The sequence below is a fragment of the Pseudochaenichthys georgianus genome, chromosome 3 (genome assembly GCF_902827115.2).
Source record: "Pseudochaenichthys georgianus chromosome 3, fPseGeo1.2, whole genome shotgun sequence".
Classification (NCBI taxonomy): Eukaryota; Metazoa; Chordata; class Actinopteri; order Perciformes; family Channichthyidae; genus Pseudochaenichthys; species Pseudochaenichthys georgianus.
Genome location: NC_047505.1, coordinates 37086968 through 37109429, shown reverse-complemented (window position 1 = coordinate 37109429; position 22462 = coordinate 37086968). Strand labels below are relative to the sequence as shown.

The 22462-nt window shown below is 40.2% G+C and overlaps 1 protein-coding gene across 2 annotated transcripts in view; it reads left to right on the top strand.

The window, feature by feature from the left end:
- Window positions 1-11429: 11429 nt before the first annotated feature.
- zfhx3b (zinc finger homeobox 3b) overlaps window positions 11430-22462 on the top strand; it is a 139267-nt gene continuing 128234 nt past the window's right edge. For both annotated transcript variants that reach the window (XM_071206909.1, XM_071206907.1), the window contains exon 1: window positions 11430-11849. The gene's annotated coding sequence lies outside the window, so the exon portion shown is untranslated. The remainder of the gene's footprint in view (window positions 11850-22462) is intronic.

The following is a 22462-nucleotide window of genomic DNA, read 5'->3' as shown; positions in this document are numbered from 1 at the left end:
TTCTGCCTGCTGACTTCAAACAGACACTTGAAAAGAAACCCAGTCAGAGAGGCATCCGCGTGGTGGCAACTCAGACCAAAAACCCCATCAGGTAAGGCTGTGAAGTCCTCCTTGCGCCTGCTGTCCAAGCCCTAAGCCCTTTAACTTCTTCAGGCCTTTGAAGCTAACTTGTCCCCAGTCTGTGTCCCCTGCACAGTTAGCCTGCCTTCAGATGTTGTGTAAAGGAAAGGCTGGCTGATAAATGCCTCGCTTTCATGCTCTGCTCACCTGTTTGTTCCTCTCGGATTAGAGGCTCTGAATATGTTGAGGTTGTTTGGTTGATAGACGCTCACCCTGGGTTCTTCACTGGCCTCTTGCAGATTTGTCCAGTGACCAGACAGAGCTGGAGCGAATGTGCTATAAGTGTGTCACGACATACAGGAGCTCCTTAATTACTGTGCATGTCACACTTTGTGAACGTGTAAATACATGCTTTGCTTCCACATACATTGAATCTTCAGACCAATATATTCAAATTTGCTAAACAATGCCCACATTGGTGTGAACTTCTTTGTATTCATGATTTCACTCAATCACACATACACTCAGCTGTACTATTTCTATATTCAGAAAAACTGTCATTGATGGGATGCTTGAATGTTCCAAGACAGGGGTTCGGTTTACTAAGGGCACAAAAGTGATTTTTGAGCTGATAAAATGTCACCGCTGTTTGTGTGTGTGTTTACAGATGGATGGATGTTGTTTTTGTATGTGTGTGTGTGTGGTGTGTATAAGAATATATAAACGGTATGAGTTTGAATATTGTATCAGAAATGTGCAAAAATGGCACATTTATGATGCGTGCATGCGTTTTGGGCTTCATAGGTTGTGAAATTAGTATTTCCATTCAGAGAGACTTTGAAATTGATTTCGCTCGTTGTCACTTTTCCAGTTTTATTAGGGTCTGGGTTCCCAGTTATTTTGTGGAAAACTGACAACACATTTTCAGTCAGTGATTAAGACTTGATCCCAGGTTATCTGGACTATATTGAATTATTCTGCTTGAGAAAGCAATCTGTGTGATTTTATTTTTCTCTGGGAATGACTTTGGAATCAAATAGCGCCTGAAATAAGATATTGAGATTAAGCTTTGAACCTGTGTGGCAAAGCATTTTATTTCCATCTTACTAAAGGTAAAACTGCTAACTTGGACTCCCCGACTACAGACACATGTATTCTTTTCCCCTGAAAACAGACCTAATTAAAAATAAAACAATTTTCATACAATTTCATACAATGAAAAACCTATAATAAGAAATGACAGTGAAAGCAGCAGGACATACCGTATGAGATTAGTTATGTCGTTACGGATCAAAACAGCTTTGTTTTGAAAGTTCAAAGTCATTTTACAAAAATTCGGGTCACTAAAATTTAGTACACAGCAGTAAGTCATTGTTTTGAAAATAAACATGAAAGAAGAGTAAATAAAAAGATAAACAGCTATTTTTTTTCTCCTGCATCTTTAAAGATTATTTTTAGTATGCGGAAAAATAGAGCACTTGAAAGCGAACCAAACAATATTCATCGTCGCTGAGCTAATTAAGGACGTGATATGAAATGTGTTTCATATAAAGTCGGGTTTAGGACTCAAAGGGTCAGCTGCCTCACAGTAGGACAACGTTAATGTTGCAGGAGCCAGGAGAGGAGAGGGCTCCAGTCTGGAGGAGAGCAGCTCCCCTCCCCTCCAGGGCTCTGACACTAGACCTTATTTTTCATGTGGGCTGCACACTGTTCTGCTGCAATCGGGGTTGCTCCCTTTGTGCCAGCCCTCCCCTTTAAGAGCAAAAGACATGCATGATTTCATACATGAAAGATATATGTAATTGGACAGCAGGGCCTATGCAATACATTTACAATTCTAAACAGAATACGTTAAAACCCGTTTCCTCTGTTTCGCCCCCTTTTCTTCCTGAGGAAATGTATTTGCACAAATTCAAAAACACAAGATCAAAAAATATACAAAACACAGGTTATAATTGTTGTTACATCTCCTGTGGATGTTCAACATTCACAAACACTTACAATATATCTCACAATTCCACTTTATCAGTGTGTTGTGTAGTAACTCGCAGACAAATACAGTGGAAGCTGTCATGTATTACAATATATACCTGGCTGGGGGTCATCTCTGCATATGACCTTTAGTTTACTATTATAAGAGTCTTTACTTGTGATGCATCTCCTTAGATTTACATTGTTAAATTCAATACATCTAAAAGGTATATAAAAATGGATTCAATAAACACGTTATTAAATCAGATTTAATCTTTACAAGCCAAAAAATACAATTCATCCCTAAAAATACAAAACATCATCTGCTGTAGAAGTTATAAAGATAACAGGTTGTGTGTTTGCTTTAAATGGTTTTTGACACTAAACAAAAGGGAATGTAATTGAATTACATTTCAAATGAACCTTTCAAAACAACTAGTATTCCGTTAATTTCAGACTGAGAATGTATCTTTATCTCTCACATTGTGCAGAAATCTGTTTTGTGTCATTAGTTGTTTTTTAAGAGGCTTCAAACAACAAGATCCTCTTCTGTTGTTTGAAACTAGACACAAGGAGTTGTTTTAAAAAGGCATCATTGTGGCAAAATAGACCTTAAAAATAGTTAATTTATTCATGAAATCACTGCAAATTTAATTTGTAGTTCAAGGTGAACAAAAGTCCAGCTCGATGAGTTCAGATTAATGCACAAGCTGCTATGGAGTGAATTAATGTGTCTGTTATCCAGTGCGCACATTTTATCCTCTATAAGCTATAAAGAGAATATAACATCTCTGTCTGTCATTTGACCAGGGAGGGCATGACCTTTTAGAATTCAAAGAAAAATGTTCACGTTGTCAACTCTTTTGCCTTTTAAGCAGCAAAATAACTTGTCCAACTAGATTATATTCAGCTGATATTGTATACATTTGTTGACATGCACTTAACTAACAACTTATTCAGTTATCATCTGACATAATTAAAGTGGTATTAAACTGTTGCTATTTTTTTATTCACACAAGGTCAGTCTCATTGATGTGCATGCCTGTGTGTATTTGAACTCAATAAAGAGAGGACCATTGCCACTTACTGCAATAACTCGCATCTGTTGTAACTGTGTCACTAAATTGACAGGCAGACTGTCAAACCAAAAAGTACAACACATGTTTCAATTATGTGTCGGCTAGTTAGTATATCGGCCACAGGAACAGGGTCAGCTCACTGTTTGCGTGCTGAAATGAATCAAAAATCATTTTAGCTGGAAAGCAGGCCATGTTGGTTTCTGGTGTGAAGGTAGCAAGTATACAGGTGTCATTATTTTTGAGTGTCTTGGTCGTGCCTGCTATAAAAGGCCTCTTGGTGCCGGCAATGATGGCGAAAAGCTGTGTTTCTTTGACACCAGTATTGCAAATGTGCATGCATACATACAGTAGCAACATGTCAGAGGTGAAGAGAGCTTTGGTGGATGGACTGGTGCAGGGCTCCTGGTTTAAGGTCTTAGCCCACCCCTCTTATAGTGTGTCTGGGATTCAAAAGTAAACACCTTCACTATGAACTCCCTTAACGAGCTGACACCTAAAAATGGAACAGCTCCACTAATCACTTGGTTTTATGGGCTCTAAAAACACTTATGGCTATAGGGGGAGGGGGTTACACTGAGGTATTTAGAGCACAGGGGCTAAACCAATTGATGACCCCTATACCTCCCAACTCACCACCCTCAGCAAATATGGGATCACCTGCCACAGAGGCCAAGATTAGGAAAGCGGATAAGGGTTAAAACATCCATAATTCTGCCTCAGTTGCTATGACGTCTAAAATAACTTCCACACAACCCCAGGTAGCTTTTGGTCCAGGGGGCTCCTTCACAGATCACATGAGGTTTCTAATGGGTTTGTTCTGTCTGTTTCTCAGATACTGCACTGTGTATGCAACAGCAGGGCATTGTGTGGCATTGTGTGATCTGAGTTGTTTTTGTCCACACATGTAAATCCTGCATGATCCCACCTATGTCTGAATTTGTTTCTCTCACTTGTTTGAATTGCAGCCCACTGTGCGGTTGTTCAAGCGTGAATGTGTGTAGCAACTGGGTCCTTGTCACTGTCAAACATAGAAAAGTCAATGAATATGTAAAGAAAGAATGTGCATTTTTATTCATTATTTAAGGCTACTCTTATCATCATTATTATTATTATTCACTATTTGTTAATCTAACATCATTGATTTTAATGGAAAAACACATTGGGTCTGAATTATTCTCCGATTATCAGCAGTTAGGTGTGTCATGTGGCGTATTTACAGCCTAATAAACGTAGCTGCTATTTGTTATTTAAAGTGTGATTTTTTTATTGTATTTCTGACTATAAATTATCAGAGGACAAACTTTGAATTATGTCTGTCTTACTTGACCCAGACCATATTCTGTAGATGAATGATGTTGAGGCATCCAGAGGCTGTGTGTGACGCATGATTTGGATTTGACCCCTGGCGATATATATGTGTGTGCCTTCTGTGTCGCTTCCACCTGTCATCTTTCATCTCGTCGTGTTGTTCGGGGGCTCTTCTTCACATCAAAGAAAATTACTCTCTTTAACGTTGTTATTATTCAAGTGCAGATGCAGTGAGCACGAAGAGATATTTGAACGGGTTCGGCATTGTGGGGATCCGCGATTCCTCCCCCGTTCTTTTTGGGTCGGTTTAGCACCAGCGAGTGTTTCTGTTGCCTGAAGTGGTCATATGGCTCTGATTTGGGTTCCCTCGGTTTCAGTGAGCCTCTCTCAAAGCGCGTAAAACCTCACGAGTCGCGCCTGTCTCACACCAGTCAGTTAGCAGCTCTCAGCATTTCTCCAATATTTTATGTATCCACGATCTGAAGTGTGCATTATCAGAAGGCCTGGTCTGTGCTTTTATTATTTTATTTTAAATTGAGTTCATTTAAGGGTGTATTTGCCCCTATATAATTAAGAAAATGCATATGTATTACACAATTCGGCGTGATATGATGCATATTGCAATACCGTGGTTAAATTCCAGATTGTTTACCCATGCTTCTATATATTGTAGTTTTATCACTATTTATTCTTAGTTTTTTGCATTTTATCAGAGTGTTTCAGAGTGTGTTAAGCTATTCGCAAGCTTGAAATCTATATATCGATGCACTTGAGATCTGACAGCTATTCAGCAGGAAAACTAAGGCTTCTTCTTTTTTAACATAAAAAAACAAACAAATTAATTATTACAGATCGTTGTAATTATTACATTCTCTCATACTGTATATCATTATATGAATAAGTATGAAAAACATCTCTTTGAGATTGATTTTCTTACTAAAATGTTTGAAGCTCGTTGGCAGGCTCGCGTACCGTTTTGTTTTATGTCATTTGTGGGTATGTGTGTTTGTTAAATTGTCTTATACGGAAACATGTTTACCTTGCCCTTCCGTTATAATGATTAAATTAAAAAATACACAATAATGTAAAAAACAACAACAAACAAACAATAATAATCCTGCGAAATAAATATGTCTTTCTTTTTATATAGTTTTAAAATGTAATGCGACAACCTGATCTCCCAGCACCCCCGTATACACACACACACGCACACGCCATCCAAAATGCATGCGCGCACACACACACACACACACACACACACACACACACACACACACACACACACACACACACACACACACACACACACACACACACACACACACACACACACACACACACACACACAGGGAGGGAGGAAGACAGAAAGAGAGAGCGACGCTCGTTTTTTTTGGATTTTTTTTCTGGGGAGGGGGGGTGCATGGTGTGTGAGAGTGTTCTTTTATTCATTTTTTTATCACAGTGGTCAGTATGAAATGATCTGGACAATTGAGTAAAGTCAGCAACCATCGGATATTTTGGATGCTCACGACGTTTTTCAAATATTGACAGACATCAGATTTGTATTTATTACGTGTTAACATCTATTTTTCTAAAATTCAAACGTCCAAACTGTTTTTGAATAATGCAGTGATCATTAATAAGGTATAGTACTGGCAGGACGAGTGAATGGATGTGGAATTGATATGCCTCCTTGTTTCTCATGTAAATGAGGCAGGCTGACGTCCGCTTGTCGTTTTTTTTAAATGTTGTATTCCCAACTCTAAAATCACAACAGCAGCACCAAAAATCAGATCCTGGTTTTCACTTCCAACTGCTCCCAGAAATATGTTAAGGTTGATCCTGTGTTGCAAACGATACATAACCATGTATTCAACATTTTCGCTAGAAATATTTGAATCTCAGGATGCAGTGCTATGTGTACAAAAAACCAACAAGAAGATGATAACTTTTTATTTCAAGAGTATTTATTCTTCAAACCAAACCAAAAATGAAATGAAACGTATGCCTATAAACAAGCAGCCTTAGAGTAAAACATCTGAAAAAAAGAGCAGCCAAAACGTTATACCATAATATGACATATCTTTAGAACATCTGAAATGAAACAAACAAACACATTAGCAACAACTGAAATAATACACCAAAACATAGCTATACAAGAGACCATTTTTAAAACGTTTAAACAAAAATATCCACTAATATGGACCCTTAAAAAAAACTGAAGGCAGATGTTAATGCTGGATACATTTCTGTATTGATAATCAAGTTAAAACAAGTTGAAGGGAATCTAATCCACAGCCAGATGCAGTTTTAGAATATGTGCAAATACTGCTTTAGAAAATAGAGTCGAAGAAATAAAATGCATATAAGGGTTTGCACAAAAAACATGTGTTTCCTTTCCACCAGGGACATAATGCTTCACCCATGATGGTAATGGTGGAAAGTCATCTGGAGTATAAAATATCCTGCATCTACAATCAAACACAACTTATAACCACTCAAATAAAGTTAATCTTGAATGAAATATACACATCTAATACAATAAAAAAATAAAAATAAATGATGTATACATTTTGACAGTAAATATGCAGATGTATGCAGAACGCTCCGCTGATAAGGCCAAGTCCAAGTTTGATCTGTGCTGGGCTTTTGCCTTTCTAACTCCTATGATCAGTATCAAGAAATATAACAGTTTCGGACCGTGTTAGACCAGCTATTTTGGTAAAATGTTTATCTGAAATGTTTGTGATTTTCGCCTTTGATTGTCTGCGTCTAATTCGACCCAGCAACATTCCGACCGGGTATATATTTACATAATTCATATGGGAGGCAGTTTAATATGGTAGATGGAAAGGCAAAGGTGCGCTTTTGCAAAGACCAGCTGTTCCGCAGGCGCTTCGCTCCTGTAAAGGAGTTGATGCGCTGCTTAATCCCAGTGGTCAGGCTGAACATAAGAGGGCGCTCCCATTGCACCTGGCTGCGCTGCCCTATCCACCCTGCACACATGGAGAGCCGGACACCAGGCTCCCATATGTGCAACGATGTTGTGGTAAACAGTGCAGCCTCAACTGCTTCATTCCGTCGAGGATCATAAAAAACAAATTTGAAAATAAGTACAGCATATACATATTTTCATAAAAAAATCGAATTGAGCGTTTTTTCATACCAAGATATATGCTACACGTTACTGTTATACTGATATGCTATTAATTAAAGTCATTTCAAAAAAATGTATGTGCAGCATCTCTATTTCACAAAAAATCTAAAAAAAAGTCTAAACTGAGTTAAGAAGGGGTTTGCCCTGCTTATAAAAATGTGGCTCCTGACTATTTTCTGCCAATCTGAGAATCTAACTACAGACCCTACTATTTTGCTTTCATCAACATCAACACTAAAGTAAAATAACAATGCATGTTTCATTTCATCACCATTAAAATAAACACAGCGTTTTGTGTCCCACTTTGAGGTTCCAGTCTACACTATTATTTAGAAATATTTTATAGCATAATATGAATGACACCCTCCCTGTTAATATTGCAGTCTGTAAGACTTTTAAATCGCCAAATACTTCGGAATGTAATGGTCGTTATCTCTTTATAAAGTTACAGGCATTTCTCCACTGCAGGTTTTTATCTTTACTCTGTTTCCCTTTGTGCTAAACGTTTTTGTTGGTTTTGATTTTTGGATATATTTGAAGACTTAATCAAATAACTTAAAACGACATGTTATGCACACGGGTTTGCAAAACCCCATCACAAAACAACGCTCAAAACGATTATGGGCTTTGCCCTCTGTCTGAATGTTTTGTTCCTTGCAGTTCTGGTGGTGGTCAAGCTCTTTCATGTGCCTCACATCTACGCAGCATTCTGAATTGTAAGCTACTCTGCCTTTCTTTGTCATATCCACGGGCTGTCATAGCCACAGGTTGTGTTGAATTTGCAATGCCACTCATCGATGTATGCCTATTGAGGCTGGCACGTGGACAGTTATCCTTCCCACAGAGAGGCGCAATTGAACGCTGGTAACACAAAAGCTTCAGACCCTGTCAGTCCCCCCTTTTCCCCTTTCAGTGATGCATAGGCCCTAAAAGCATCAAGGCCTCCGTCTGGCTGGTGTTCTTTTGATTTAGCTTACACCGTAGCCTACTCAATATGGTCACTGAAGGAGTAATGTCAATCAGGCCTTTGCATACATTTGTAAACTGAAGTTTGCATTGTTAGGCTTTAGGCGACTGACTCGCTCAAAGCTGCCTACTACAAGCCTCAAATGACACTATACTCTTTTATTATCTCGTAGCCCCTCGTAGCTCGCACGCTATTTTCAACCAATCTCTCCTTCCCGAGAGAGCAGACACGCACAAATCCTCGAGATTCCTAGTCTGTTTCTCACACTGCAACATGTGAGCTGTTCGACGGGGCAATGCATTTTTCTTGTTTTTCTGAGAGAGACATGCCACACAGCAGATGCTACATTGCTTAAAAACAGGTATCAGTGCCTGCCTTGGCTTAAGGATGGCAAGTGCTGAGGAAATGCCGTGTTACAGCACACTATATATTCTAGCAGGGAGCGATGGGGGGGGGGGGGGAGAGAGAGAGAGAGATAGATAGAGAGAGAGAGAGAGAGAGAGAGAGAGAGAGAGAGATACGATATATAAGTTTGATTTTCATAGGCTCTTCCAATAGATATGCTATTGGATCTATGAAAACACTGCGTCCCGTGGAGGTTTCATAACCTTTTTAACCCTTAAGCCAAAAGGCCTTTGGAAAATATAGAATATATACTTTATATTTCATCAGCAATCGTGACCACTACAACAACACGAACTGCCATGCAGTTGTGTGCAATCTTAAGAAATAAAAACACGCGTTATATTTATATGTGCCATGCATTTCTATCCAATATACGCGTCCGGAAAAATAAACATCTAAGGCCGTTTTATTAACCCAGTTATGGCTTATCTCTTATGCACCGTTGTATTATGCCCACTTCAAGCTCTAAAGCATGTTTAGAAAATGTTTGAATTCGACTATAGGTGCCGTTTAACTATTAACTCTGTATCGGAATTCACTATAGGCGCAGCCTATCAAATCCGTATTGTTTCAAGAAACATGGCACGTTATGTGATCAGTGAGAGCAGCTACTTGCATTCGGTGGACCAGGATTCTTTATGGAACTGTTTGCACAGAAAGTGTGCTTACTGAGAGTGAGGGATTGTCCATTTCCTCGGAGAATCAACAATACAATTATCATAACAAAGAGCACTGAGAGACTCAAAGGTTGATTTCTGCAATACACAATCTTTCATACGGAGGAAATGAGAGGACATCAGTTACAGAGGCGAAGTGCTTTACGGGAAGATTTTTGAGAAAGAAACAAACGAGAGAACCTCAAAAATGGTTGGTATTGATCATAAAGCCTTTCAGAAATTCAGGATCAGGAGAGATCAAAATGAGTCAAGGCACTGACCATCTGGACTCCTTATCAAAATGTCAGTATAACTATAGAGCAAAATGAATGAACTGAGGCCGGAGCTGACCAAACACCTTACCACTCACCTACCTTGTCACACATTTATAGTGTTATTATTATTTAAAAGAACCAACACTCATGGACAACGTGTTCCCAGCGGTTTCGTAATAGATGTCACGATAACCTGTTCCCCCGTCATCCCACTGTGTCACATAACCACCCGCGACTCAAATTTAAATAAATTGTCACACCCATATATAGGATACAATGGGTATTAAACAAGTATTTCAAAAAAAAGAGCTAGACTTGTTTGCATACTGTAATGATACAAAGCAGCTCTTATACGTTTAATAATTTCACTCGAAAAATACTAAAACATTTGTGCTGTGATCTCACATCATTGAAGCAATTCGTTTATTTTATATTGTAATTGTGTTATAAAGTATACACTGCATTTAAAGTTACAGTGTCAAAACGACACGTCTTGCATCTCATCTCCGTCATACTATCATGTCATATTTTTAAAGCTGAATTTCACTTTTTCAAATGTAGTTTTTAGTCTTAATTGTATTCTTTCATTCAAATTAATCCATGCATTTACACAGAGTTTAGGAACACACATTGCTCTACGTTTTATTCAAGTAATTTTGAGCATTCTTCTTTAAACCAACCATCGTTAACTTATAATATTTGTATGAAATGTAAAGATGTAGCCTAAATAAGCTGGGGTTCACATATGATGTGTAAAGATTGAATTGCTTCAAGTTTATCAAAGTTAACATTTTGAAGCTTCGCATTGTCAACTTCTGTCTCTGAGCAAGTGGTATTTCTCTCAATGCTTAAAATATATATTTACAAAAACAAATACAGTTTTAGCTGTGATAATATCCAGGTATACACTGTATTTACGATAACCCCTGTTTATTACTGATTACAGTACATCGAGTGCGCATGTATACATCGCTATATAGGCTACATGCTTTAATTGTTTGACAAGTGTTTGTTTAAATTGTTTCCAAATACGATCATTACTTACACTTTAACAAGTGCACTATCATAAAGAATATAATGTTTCCAGTTTAATCACTAGCCGCCGTAACTCAGTTATGTATTTCAATAAGTTGTTCAAACAGACTGTAAACTAAATGTAGTAACCGTCCTGTGCAGCTTTGGAACGGCTAAAATGACAGACTTAGGTTCAAAGAGACAGAATAAAATAAAGCATGATCGCGTATGTACTTAAAGTGGCCAAAGCATATGCAAATATTTTATTTAAAAAGGCAAAAACCGGGACAAAAACGTTTGAAAAAGTCGAAAAAGAGCGGAGAAAAAGCTGTGCATGTAGCGTCGGGCATTGCCTGCTGCGGCTGCCTGCTTCAGTATTAACTTTCACTGTCTTCCGTCTAATCAAACTCTTACTTTCCGCTGTTCTTAATTCCATATTTTCAATTCCTGATCATTACTTTCCTCTTTTTTTACTTGTATCTATCCATCCCTCCCTCCCTCCTCTTTATCCCTCCCTCCCTCCCTCTCTCTCCCGAGCTCTCTCCTTTGCTGAATCTTATTGATCCAGAAGGCGGCTAATTAGCCCTTCCCTTCGTGCCTGTGTAATGAAGCACATGCGCACTGAATTAATCACAGCCATTTTTTGCAGGAAACTAATTAGCAGGAATAAAGATCCAAAGAGTTTTTTCTTTTCAATCATCAGATCTCACTTTCACCTCTTCCTCGCTCCCTCTAACACAAGACTCATCGCCTGCTTTGCATCCAAATTATTTTTATATTGCCTTTAACAACTAATAGTACCTACTTCGGTTTTTTACACTCCGCAACAACAATGATCTTTCTTTTGCCACCCTAAGCGCAAACTGACCAAACGGGGACTGCCTTGATGGGATCTTTAGCTAAATCATCTCAATACTGGATTAAAAAGCGAGGATCACAAAGCGGCAGCGAGAAATTGTAAGTTTCAACTTTGCGTTTGTCTTTTTTCCTCTCTGTTTCCACGATCCTATTCTTTTCGCTGTAGACTTGTCTGAATCTGTTTTCCTATCTGTTCGTAGTTTACGCTACATGTAGCGAAGCTGGTTTTTCTCACATTGTGAGAAATGACTGGCGATCACAAGTTCATTTCATGCAAGTAGTTTGTTTAATTCTCGATTTTATTCGTATCGTTACCTGTGTTTACATCAGCGTTCGTCCTCTTCTCCTCATGAATGGAAGATAAGAAATGGGCAAGACAGCGATCCTCTCCAAGCAGTTGACCGTAGAAAAACACGGTTTTAAAACAGATATGTGCATTTCGGTGAGATCAGGAACAGGTATAAAGGGCTTATGGGTGTCAAGAAACGTGTTTTAAGGCACAGATGCAATAAGAAAAGGGGTTGTGTTGAGCGGACGAAGGACAGCGCCAGCTCCACATGAGCGCAGCCCAGAAAAGGAGCTCCAAGTCCAGCCTGTGGGTCCGTGTGCGTCCGGCGAAAGGGACCATCTCTCGCTTTCTTATTTTTACAGATTTGACACTTGCTACATCCAAGGGTTTGCAGCACCGTCGTATGCTTTTAAAATCCTCTTCTGGATAAACACATTTGTGTTCTTCTTCGATACGTCTCTCTGTGAAATGTGCAATCCCTCCGCCCTGTCTTAGTTCCTCATGCTACACTTTTCCCCTTTACCCCACTTTGTCCATCTTGTCTTTTTATTTTTCATCGCTGTTTGGCTCTTTTGAAGCGTTGTTTTTAAGTCGATTCTCGCTCATTCCCTGACGAAGTCACATGCAAATCGATCGACATGTGTGTATGTGTGCGTGCGTGCGCGAATGGGCTCGTGTTTTGCGAGCGTGTGTGTGTTGTGTGTGTTGAGATGAACGAAGCCCCGGGTCTCCTTCATGACAAGAGCGGATCAGCAGGACCTTGTACACGGACAGCCCGAGAGTCTGAGCTGCGTTTCAGAGAACAGACATGTGGTTTAGGGAAGACATAGGGCAGGCTGGAGCTGCTGCTGCCTCCAACTACTTGGCTACCGTATCTGACTTTCAGGAGAACATTTTTTTCCCCGAGAAATGCTGGCCGGAATGAAAACAAAACATTGCCCTATTAGCCTTAAGCAGCCATAATCATTCCAAAGTTACTGCCGGAAACTTAAAGTACGGTCCAAACTAAACCTATAGGTCACTGCATGCATTTAGTAGCCGCTTAGCCAGTTCACATTGGCAGGATTTCTTTTTTGTGTGCAAGTTAAACAAGACATCTTTCTCTTACCCAAAATAGAATAGTCTGTACTCTCGGAGGAAAATACAATAGCAGCCTTACTAAACTGAATGGGCCTTTTCCAAATAAAATACACAGTTTAACTGCCTATGATTACATTATAACCAACCTCGCCGAAAAACGGATCTGATCGGAAAAATAAATAAAACGGAAATCCAACTGTTATCGAGACAATTAGGTGTATTTTCAAGCCAAAAATAAATTTCCATTAATGTGATTAAAAAATAGCATTTGGTTTCGGATGTGATGGAGCTATATAGCCAGAAAAAGCTGCGAGAATTATACACTAGTCTCGGATATTTTTAGCGACATAGAGACGGGAAAAGAAAGAGGAATAATAGGTTTTGCGAGCGAGCAGTGGAAAGGATATGTGTTCCATTGGGGGAAGCAGAAAGGGGGGTGGGAAACTGTGTGTGTGGGGTGGGGGGTGTAGGTCAGACAGCAAGGAACAGGGGGAACAGGGGTCATGGAGTGAGTGCAGAGATAAAAAGGAAAGAGGAAACCCCGCGCAAACAGCCGAGGGACGATGGTGAGAGAGTGAGTCTCGCTTGGAGAAAAAAGGGTGATGGTACTGTTGGTATGTTTTGGGAGCCACACAAAGCACTTGTGGTCGTCAGCGTCTGCTGGATTACGATTTTGGCTTTAGTTTAGGATGAGAGCAACAAAAAACAACTGGTAACAGGTTTAATAAAACAAAACGTTAAGGCTGTCAGGGAGAGAAAGGAAAAGGGGGGCTGAGGACAGGAGGGGGTTGGGTGGAGGGGTCAAATAGCCATGGGCCATAGAGGAGGAATCAGGGGAAGAGGTCAGATAAACAGAATCCTACCTTTCAGTCTGGAGAGGAACAGACGGGGAGAGATTAGCACTGGGGGAAAAAGGGTTGATTAATTTATAGCAGTTATAAAATTAATATTTGTTTCCTTCGTCTTTTCGTATTGCTTTGGTATGTTTACCCCAGTATTATTTGTGTGTGTCTAAGACAGCAAATTGTATGTGTTTGGATTCCAGTGATTAGAAACTCAAAGGTGTTGCAGTGTATTGGGCAGGTATGGCTGCTCTGCGAGAACTCGAGTGATCTCTCTTCCTCCCCTATCTGACAGTAACACTCCTCTCCTCTTCCTCCTCCTCCCTCTCTCTCCGTCTTCTGTTACAAAACAAAGACAGCAGAAATGTTTACTGTCTTCTTACCTGTCTGATTTTCCTGGCTTGTCTCATCATCATATTTATGTTTAATTATTACAGTTCCTGGCATTGGTATAGGAATGTCATTGGGTTTATTTTATATGTATTCTATTTCAAATGTGTGTTTGTCAGACGTTGTGTTCGGTGTAGCTAATATCTCATCCTTATCCTTGACTGTGATATTGGAAGTATTGTGCTTGTGAGAACTGTGAGCTGCCACCAGATTGATGGTTTTACCACAGACAGTGTTTTTGTGAAAGCTAATTGAAATAGGCCATTTTAATTTTTAGCTCATTACTTAGGATCAGAGTTGTTTTTTCAATGTTTTTAAATGTTTTCAAGAAGGTAGGATTCTTCTTTTAAATTTGATTTTGAATGAATGAATATTAATAAAGGCACATGTGCAGATACCATAACTGAAGAAAAACTGTAAAACAGGATATTACTCTGTTAAAAATATATAAGAAATACTGTCATGCAGATATTTATACTATACTAATTAATTTCATTAGAATTAGTTTGAATTAGTTTGTAATTGCTCTATATCTTTGTGATATTGTGCAACTGTTTTTAACCAGCACACATAGGGTTATAAAACAATAATAAATTGTAAGCATGTTATTTGAAAGTGGAACATGGAAAAAAATCCTTTGTCTAAGATAACACAGCTTAGTTTATTTGTGACGATGGTGCTGTGCATTTAGTAATAGAAAATGCTTCTAGTTATATGACAAACAATGCAAGTACATATCTGCAGGAATTGATATGTGTGTGTTGCTGCTGTTTCGATGGTTCTTCGTATCATGAAAAAACCATTTGGTGTTGTTATGCTGTGATTTGACCAGATTTTTAACTGTACTTGCCATTGATCGTGCACAGCAGCAAAACGGCTGTCCACTGTTTACATTTGGCCTCCTTCTATTACCATACTCAATGACAGGTATATTCAGAGTATTCATATGTGATTGGACTGCATGAGCAGGGGTAGCGCTTTCAGTCGGGGAAATTAGATAAAGGGAGTAGTCGTCATGGATAGGCTTGTTTCATGGTTTGGGGGTAACACAGAGAAAGGGGAGACAGCGCCTCTGGCTGTCATAACCCCTTCTCCTCCTCTCACTGTTCCTCTCTCTCTCTCTCTCTGTCACCCCCCCCCCCTTCTCCATCTTCATTCTCAATGTGTCTCTGCATAGCTCCCTCTTTAACTACAACCTTACTGTGCTCGGGCTTTGGCTCCGTGGGGGAGCTCGTTGCCATGTTATCGGTTGAAGAGAGCCCTCTTTGGGTTACTTGTAGGCTAAGCCCGTACATGGGAGATTCATCACAATTTAGGTGTGTTTACGATAGAAGTCTATACACACAGAACAATTCAAATCCATCTTATTATGTTATAATGCTCTGAAAAGTGGAATATTGTAAATGTAATTATTATTTGTCTTATTATTATTATTAACATATATTGTATTTTAGTAAAACCTCAGTTTCATTTCATTCCTTTTTACTGTTCCGTCTGCTTCTTGAGAGACAGAGCACTATAGATATGAAGGTCTACCTTTGTGTGGATGCGTCTTCACTGAAATAAGAGAAGAATGTCAAGTGTCAGCATTTACTTTATGGACATATGTATATAAAGGAAGTGGACACAGATGATGGCTTTGAGTCTGATGTGTGGTTTTGAATATGCAAGGTCGTGCAGCAACAACCAGTTCTTCCAGTTGTCCTGCTGCCGAGGCCAGTGTACATGTCATGCTGTCATAAAGGAGCAGGCGGGGGGCGGGATCTCGGCTCAGCACAGGGGTGAGCGAGAGAGTGGAAAGGATGAAAGGCAGAGATGACTGTCATGCTCAGGTGTGTGTGTGTGTGTGTGTGTGTGTGTGTGTGTGTGTGTGTGTGTGTGTGTGTGTGTGTGTGTGTGTGTGTGTGTGTGTGTGTGTGTGTGTGTGTGTGTGTGTGTGTGTGTGTGTGTGTACATGCATGCTTGTGTTGTGTCTAAATGCTGTACATAATCCCTAATCTACCAGCTCCAAGTGTCCATAGGACTCCTTTTTTAAAATTTGCCGAGATTTTTGGTGTTTGCTCTTTCACAATATGTTATCGTGTTAACAATCTTGGTTAAATCATTGTGGTAGGCAACATTTATGACTGAGAAGATGCGTTTGTTTTTCTGTGTGTGTATTCTGGCATGATGAAAGAAATGTTTAAGGTTTCACGTCAAGGCCGTGTTATACACGTTTTATTTCTATACTTATTCTTTTGTATTAATTCTGAACTGCTTTAAAAAATGTAAACCAGGGTTAAAATTCAGACAAATCACACACAATGTTGTGCTGATAATCTAGTAAATATGGGATCAAATAAAAAGAAATAAAACATTTTCTATTCAGTAATATGATTGAAAGCAAAGAATGGCTTCTATTTTGAATTCCCTTTAGTGAAGGAAATGTACATGCTGTCATAGAATAGAGCACAATAATATGTGATACAATTTTACACACATTTGTATTGCATTTGAACAGAGATTAAGATAGGTGTGTGTGTGTGTGTGTGTGTGTGTGTGTGTGTGTGTGTGTGTGTGTGTGTGTGTGTGTGTGTGTGTGTGTGTGTGTGTGTGTGTGTGTGTGTGTGTGTGTGTGTGTGTGTGTGTGTGTGTGTGTACGGTGTGTACGGTGTGTGTACGGTGTGTGGCATAGTGGTTATAATATCCTATTTGGGGCAGCAGCAGCTAGCTCTAGTGTTCAAGGATGGGAGGAACAACGGTTTACGTGTCTCTATGGGCTACATATGCCTACACACGGGCGAGGCAGGGATGACAGGGACCACTCCAAGGGCTGCAAAATTAAACTGAGCTGCACCCCAGCCCCCCCATAAGCCCACCCCTCTCCTGGACCCTGGAGGCCAGCATTCCACCCTCCGCACTGGCGCTTATCATCACAAAGGACAGAATGCATAAAACATGGAGGACGCTTAGACAGAGGCGGCCCAGGTCGCCTTTCTCTCCCCACACTGAGCCCTGGAACAATGCATGGGCCCCTCTGGCCTGTGACTCTGACGACACACACACACCGTCTTTTTATCCTCCCCTATTTCTTTGTCATCCTCTTCCTCTTCCTCTATGTTACTGTGCTCCGTGGAGTGATAACTGCCCTCGCATTGTTTATCTGTGTCTGTGAAATCTGCATTGTGTAGATGAAATGTAAGTCGGTGCGTGTGTGTGTGTGTGTGTGTGTGTGTGTGTGTGTGTGTGTGTGTGTGGGTTGGTGTGTGTAAGTCTGTGTGTGAAAGAGAGTGATGGTTTAAAATATTGACAGTACATCAGTCGCATAGCTCCTGCCTCATGTTACATATGATTTATTGTACTAAATATTTTTAACATTAAGTATTATACAATTTAAATAAAAATGAAGACATTACATACTCAGACAGAGAGGATACATTTGTTTTTATACAACAAATTACAATTAGTATAAAATAAGACATAATTAAATGCAGTGTGTTGATCTGTGTAATTTTTCCCTGTCACTAATTTACAGCCAGGTCACACGATGATGCAACATCTCGGCTTGTACTCGCACCAAATACAGTGTGTGTTTGTATAGTCAAGCTATCAGCTTCACCGCTTTTCTGTCGGTCAGTGGGCTTGGGCTTGTTTGAAAGGCAAGATAAAGAGCTATGTGAAAGTGATATGAACATTATGCTGCTATAGACTCCATAACTCTCTTTCTCGATTCTACTTATTCTCCGTTTGATGCTCGAAAGACATGCTTAGTATTAACTCTGGGGCATGGGATAGACAGATTGATGGTGTTTGACAGTACATTTTCTGATTCATACAATTACACGTGAGCAGTGTTTCTGCGTTTATTTCAGCTCTGCATTCACTCCACTCTGTCATAATGTGCGAGAGGGTTTTAGTCTGTGTCTGTCTATACGTGTGTCTGATAGCTTTGCTTCAGGAATGCACTACTAGGATGTGCTGGACCCCAGCAGGTCTATGGCACTTCCTCTCTGTGTACCTCACAGCTTATCCTCCTCAGGATTATAGAGAGAAGAAAAGAAAAGAGTGATGGCAGGAGCACCCTTTCCCTCTCACACCCTCTTTCCTATTTTTTTTTTACAATCCACACACAATGAAATCTCAACAAAAAGTGTAATTCACTTGCAAATGTGTAGTAGCCTGTCCATGTTCCTAGTGGAGGAGAGAGAGAGAGAGAGAGAGAGAGAGAGAGAGAAAGAGAGAGAGAGAGAGAGAGAGAGAGAGAGAGAGAGACAGACAGACAGAGATGGAAAGACATAGAGAGCACGCTGCAGTGTATTTCAGTATGAGACGGGGCTGAGGTGAAGCCGACTGCTGTTCCTGGTCAGGAAAAGCAGCCGACTTCACCTGCCCGTTGATAGATTCCTATGTGGTCTGTGCGCTTGTATAGTTTGTTATGTGTAAGTAGCTAAATGTGTGTGTGTGTGTGTGTGTGTGTGTGTGTGTGCGCGCGCGTGCGTGTGTGTGTGTGTGTGTGTGTGTGTGTGTGTGTGTGTGTGTGTGTGTGTGTGTGTGTGTGTGTGTGTGGTGTGTGTGTGTGTGTGTGTGTGTGTGTGTGTGTGTGTGTGTGTGTGTGTGTGTGTGTGTGTGTGTGTGTGTGTGAGCTGTTGTCATACAGTAGGTATATACGTTGTGGCTGGCTATTTGTCATTCCCCTTGCTTCTCCTGAGGTGGCCTGGTGTTCTCGCTCGGTACCCCAGGCGACTGATCTGCCAGTAGTGAAGGGGTTAAGAAGCAGGGATAGCCCTCTTTTGTCTCTGCGGCCCTTTTTGCCATTGTTGTGGTAGAATTGAGCTCGGTGCACCTCACTTGACCACAGCAAAGCAATAAAATGGCCCCTAAGTGCTGTAGCCTCTGTATTCCTCTGATGTCAGCTTTCTTCAAGCTTCTGCTATTTTTCTACAAACATAGGGGCATATTGCTCTGAGTGCAAACACAAACTGTACATTGTTATTTTCTTTCAGTATTCATTACTCCACATAGCTGGCCTTTTTATTATTTACTTATGTGAGATAAAGCTCACATATCTTTTTTCATCTTTGTTGCCTGGAAATAACTTACTGAAGTCATGTAGACTATTTTAGTTTTCTTCACATGTTTTGAATTGCATGAAAGAATAAAACACATCAATATATTTATATACATAATATTAGACTATTGCGAAAGACCTGCAGTGTTATTAGAAGTGAGAAAGTGCTAACAGTTCAACAAAAGCACATTCAAAGATGCACACATTTTATCATTTTAATGAGCTTTGAACATGATTTGAAGTATTTACTAGCGCTTTACATTCAGCAGAATAGTAATGATATTCTGTTTATTATATCCCAGTGTGTGTGTCTGCCTCTGTGCATGTAGGCCAACTGACCACCACCTGACTGTCATTATTAAATTGAACAATGCCGTCCTGCTGTCAAAGCTGCTGAATGAATGGTAGAGTTACAGTCCTCATCTTTTAGCTGGGCATTGCTATAATAATTATACAAATACTGTGCATGCTCATTTGAGTTTTTCAGTTTTCAGTGAGAATGTATTATTATAATGCATGTAGGTGGTATTTGGTGTTTGATTGCACAGATGATTGTTTATAGCGGAGTCCCACCTCTGCAGACATTGTAATTAAAAAGAAGATATACTGCATGTGCGTCTGTCGCCATCCCATCTCATCTCGTCAAATAAGCATCTAGCTGTTGCAGTGAGCATGTCAGTGGATTTATGAAAGATTTCTGATTGGCTGAATTATAATTGGCACTGTCCCGAGTGTAAACCATTTATGCCAGGTGTCATACAGACCACATTAAATGTGCACCAAACTGCAATTAAATCAACATTTCCTCAAAGCCACAATATTACACCACTACATTATTCTGCAGGGTGTTTCTGTGATGTGTGCCTTTACCTCACCCTTCTCCTCTACCGCTCTCTTCCTCCCGAAACACACAAGGTTTCCTCTCTGGATCTCCTTGTACCTATAACAAATGCTCTTTCTCAAATTCCCTGTGTTAAATGAACAAACATAAGGACCCCGGTGCCTCATAATAAATTGATTAGAGAGAAGCAGACTCCCACACAGCAACACCGAAAACTAGACATATACAGCGTCTGTGTGTGTGTGTGTGTGTGTGTGTGTGTGTGTGTGTGTGTGTGTGTGTGTGTGTGTGTGTGTGTGTGTGTGTGTGTGTGTGTGTGTGTGTGTGTGTGTGTGTGTGTGTGTGTGCGTGCGTGCGCGCGCGCGCGTGTGTGTGTGTGTGTGTGTGTGTGTGTGTGTGTGTGTGTGTGTGTGTGTGTGTGTGTGTGTGTGTGTGTGTGTGTGTGTGTGTGTGTGTGTGTGTGTGTGTGTGTGTGTGTGTTTAGCCTGAGGAGGAGGACATGCATTCTCTTCTTCTCCCATTCACACATGTGCTAAAAATGTATATTTTTCCAGCTTAATGGAAATTATTGTCTGCTGGTCCTGATGCTACCACCTCTATGGCAGGCTGTGCTACAACCGCTGTTGTTGCACCCAGTAGCTTATGTCTCATGACAGCGACAGTGCTGTAGCGTTTACATATTCGACACAGAGCCCTCTGCGACTGTTTGGTTTTCATTTTGACGTTCAGTGCCACAGCAGAGATTGGGTCTAGGCTGGAGGGGGTGGGGCAGGTCCCATGGGGCTGACACAGGGCTAGACGGCCATGACAGACTGGTGACCTCGGCTTTGTGACGTCATTTGCCTCGTCTGGCCATCATGGCTTTTATTTTGCCTACTGTTTAATGAATGAAGATAGGCGCTTGGGCTATTGTACACAGCTATTGGCAATGTTCTTGTGAATGTGGCGCCCCAACACTAAAAGAAAAAAAGCATTTACCTATTTACAATAATGGTTTTAGCTTAAAACATCCATTCTGTCACCTGGTCATCTGATGTATGTCTGAAAGTCTGTCACACTGTATTTTGGTTTAATTCAAATTCTTTCTTTCTAGCAGGGCCAACATTTGACTTTTTTGTTGCATTGTTGTGTGAAGCTGTAGAACAAAACACACCCTGACCACATATAGGAAGTGAGCCTGAGGTAAGAACAAGGCTCAAAACGGATGCTGACTTTTAGAGCACTTTTTCTCCTCCATATATGCCAAGTGCCAATTCTTTGACAAGTGATTCTCTGTTTTCCTTCTCTTCTGCTACTTTGTTACTCTTCCTCAGAGCAATGCTTTGTCCCCAGCCTACATCATGTGCATTTGATAAAAATAAATAATTGCTTTATATATGATGTACAACTTGTCATCATGTGCATTTGATAAAATAAATAATTGCTTTATATATGATGTACAACTTGAGCAGCAAAGATCCAGTATTGCTCCTGCAACTTAGGCATAACTGTATAAGGAGGAGGATGGCTATAAAATAGGCTCCTCTTATTGCCTGCTTTTTCATTGAAGCCAGGTGTTTCCTCATGTTGGGTCATGCCCTGATGGGGAACAACAGGCTGCATGGCAGGTGAGAACCAGGTTTTTTGCTAGCATTTTATTATGTGGTATTCCCGTGCAAAAAGCTACGCTTAGAAATGTCTTACATGCAGAGTACACTGTCGTAGTAAAATTGCACTCTGTGCTTAGAATTAACACAGGAAGTAGTCCTTGTATGGTGCAGGAGCTTTGTGAATGTACTCTTTCCCTCCTAGCAGTACCGGGAACAGGACAAGTGTGTAGATGACACAGCCTTTGTTTACATTGCAAAGAATATGGGTTTAGAGGAAGAAGAGAAAAGAGAGAGGTGGTTGTCAGCGCTGGAGGAGGGAAGGAGGGCAGAGACCCCAGTCTCATCACTTCCTTCCTTGCTATAGTTTGTATCTTTTTTCATGAATTTCCATTGTCAAAACAACGGCAGACAGAAGAGGAAATGTAGAACTGACGCAAAGGTCTCATCAAAAACATTTTCAGTAACATTAAGGAATTTAAACTCAAAACTGTAGAAAATATATATGTTTTAGCATGTTTGCGATTGAATGTTGTGTAAATGTATTAGGCGTCTTACTCTAATCTACCAGCTTTGGCTACACTGGTACAACTACAACACTTTTCTTTTTCCAGCCAGATAGGGTACAATAAACAAG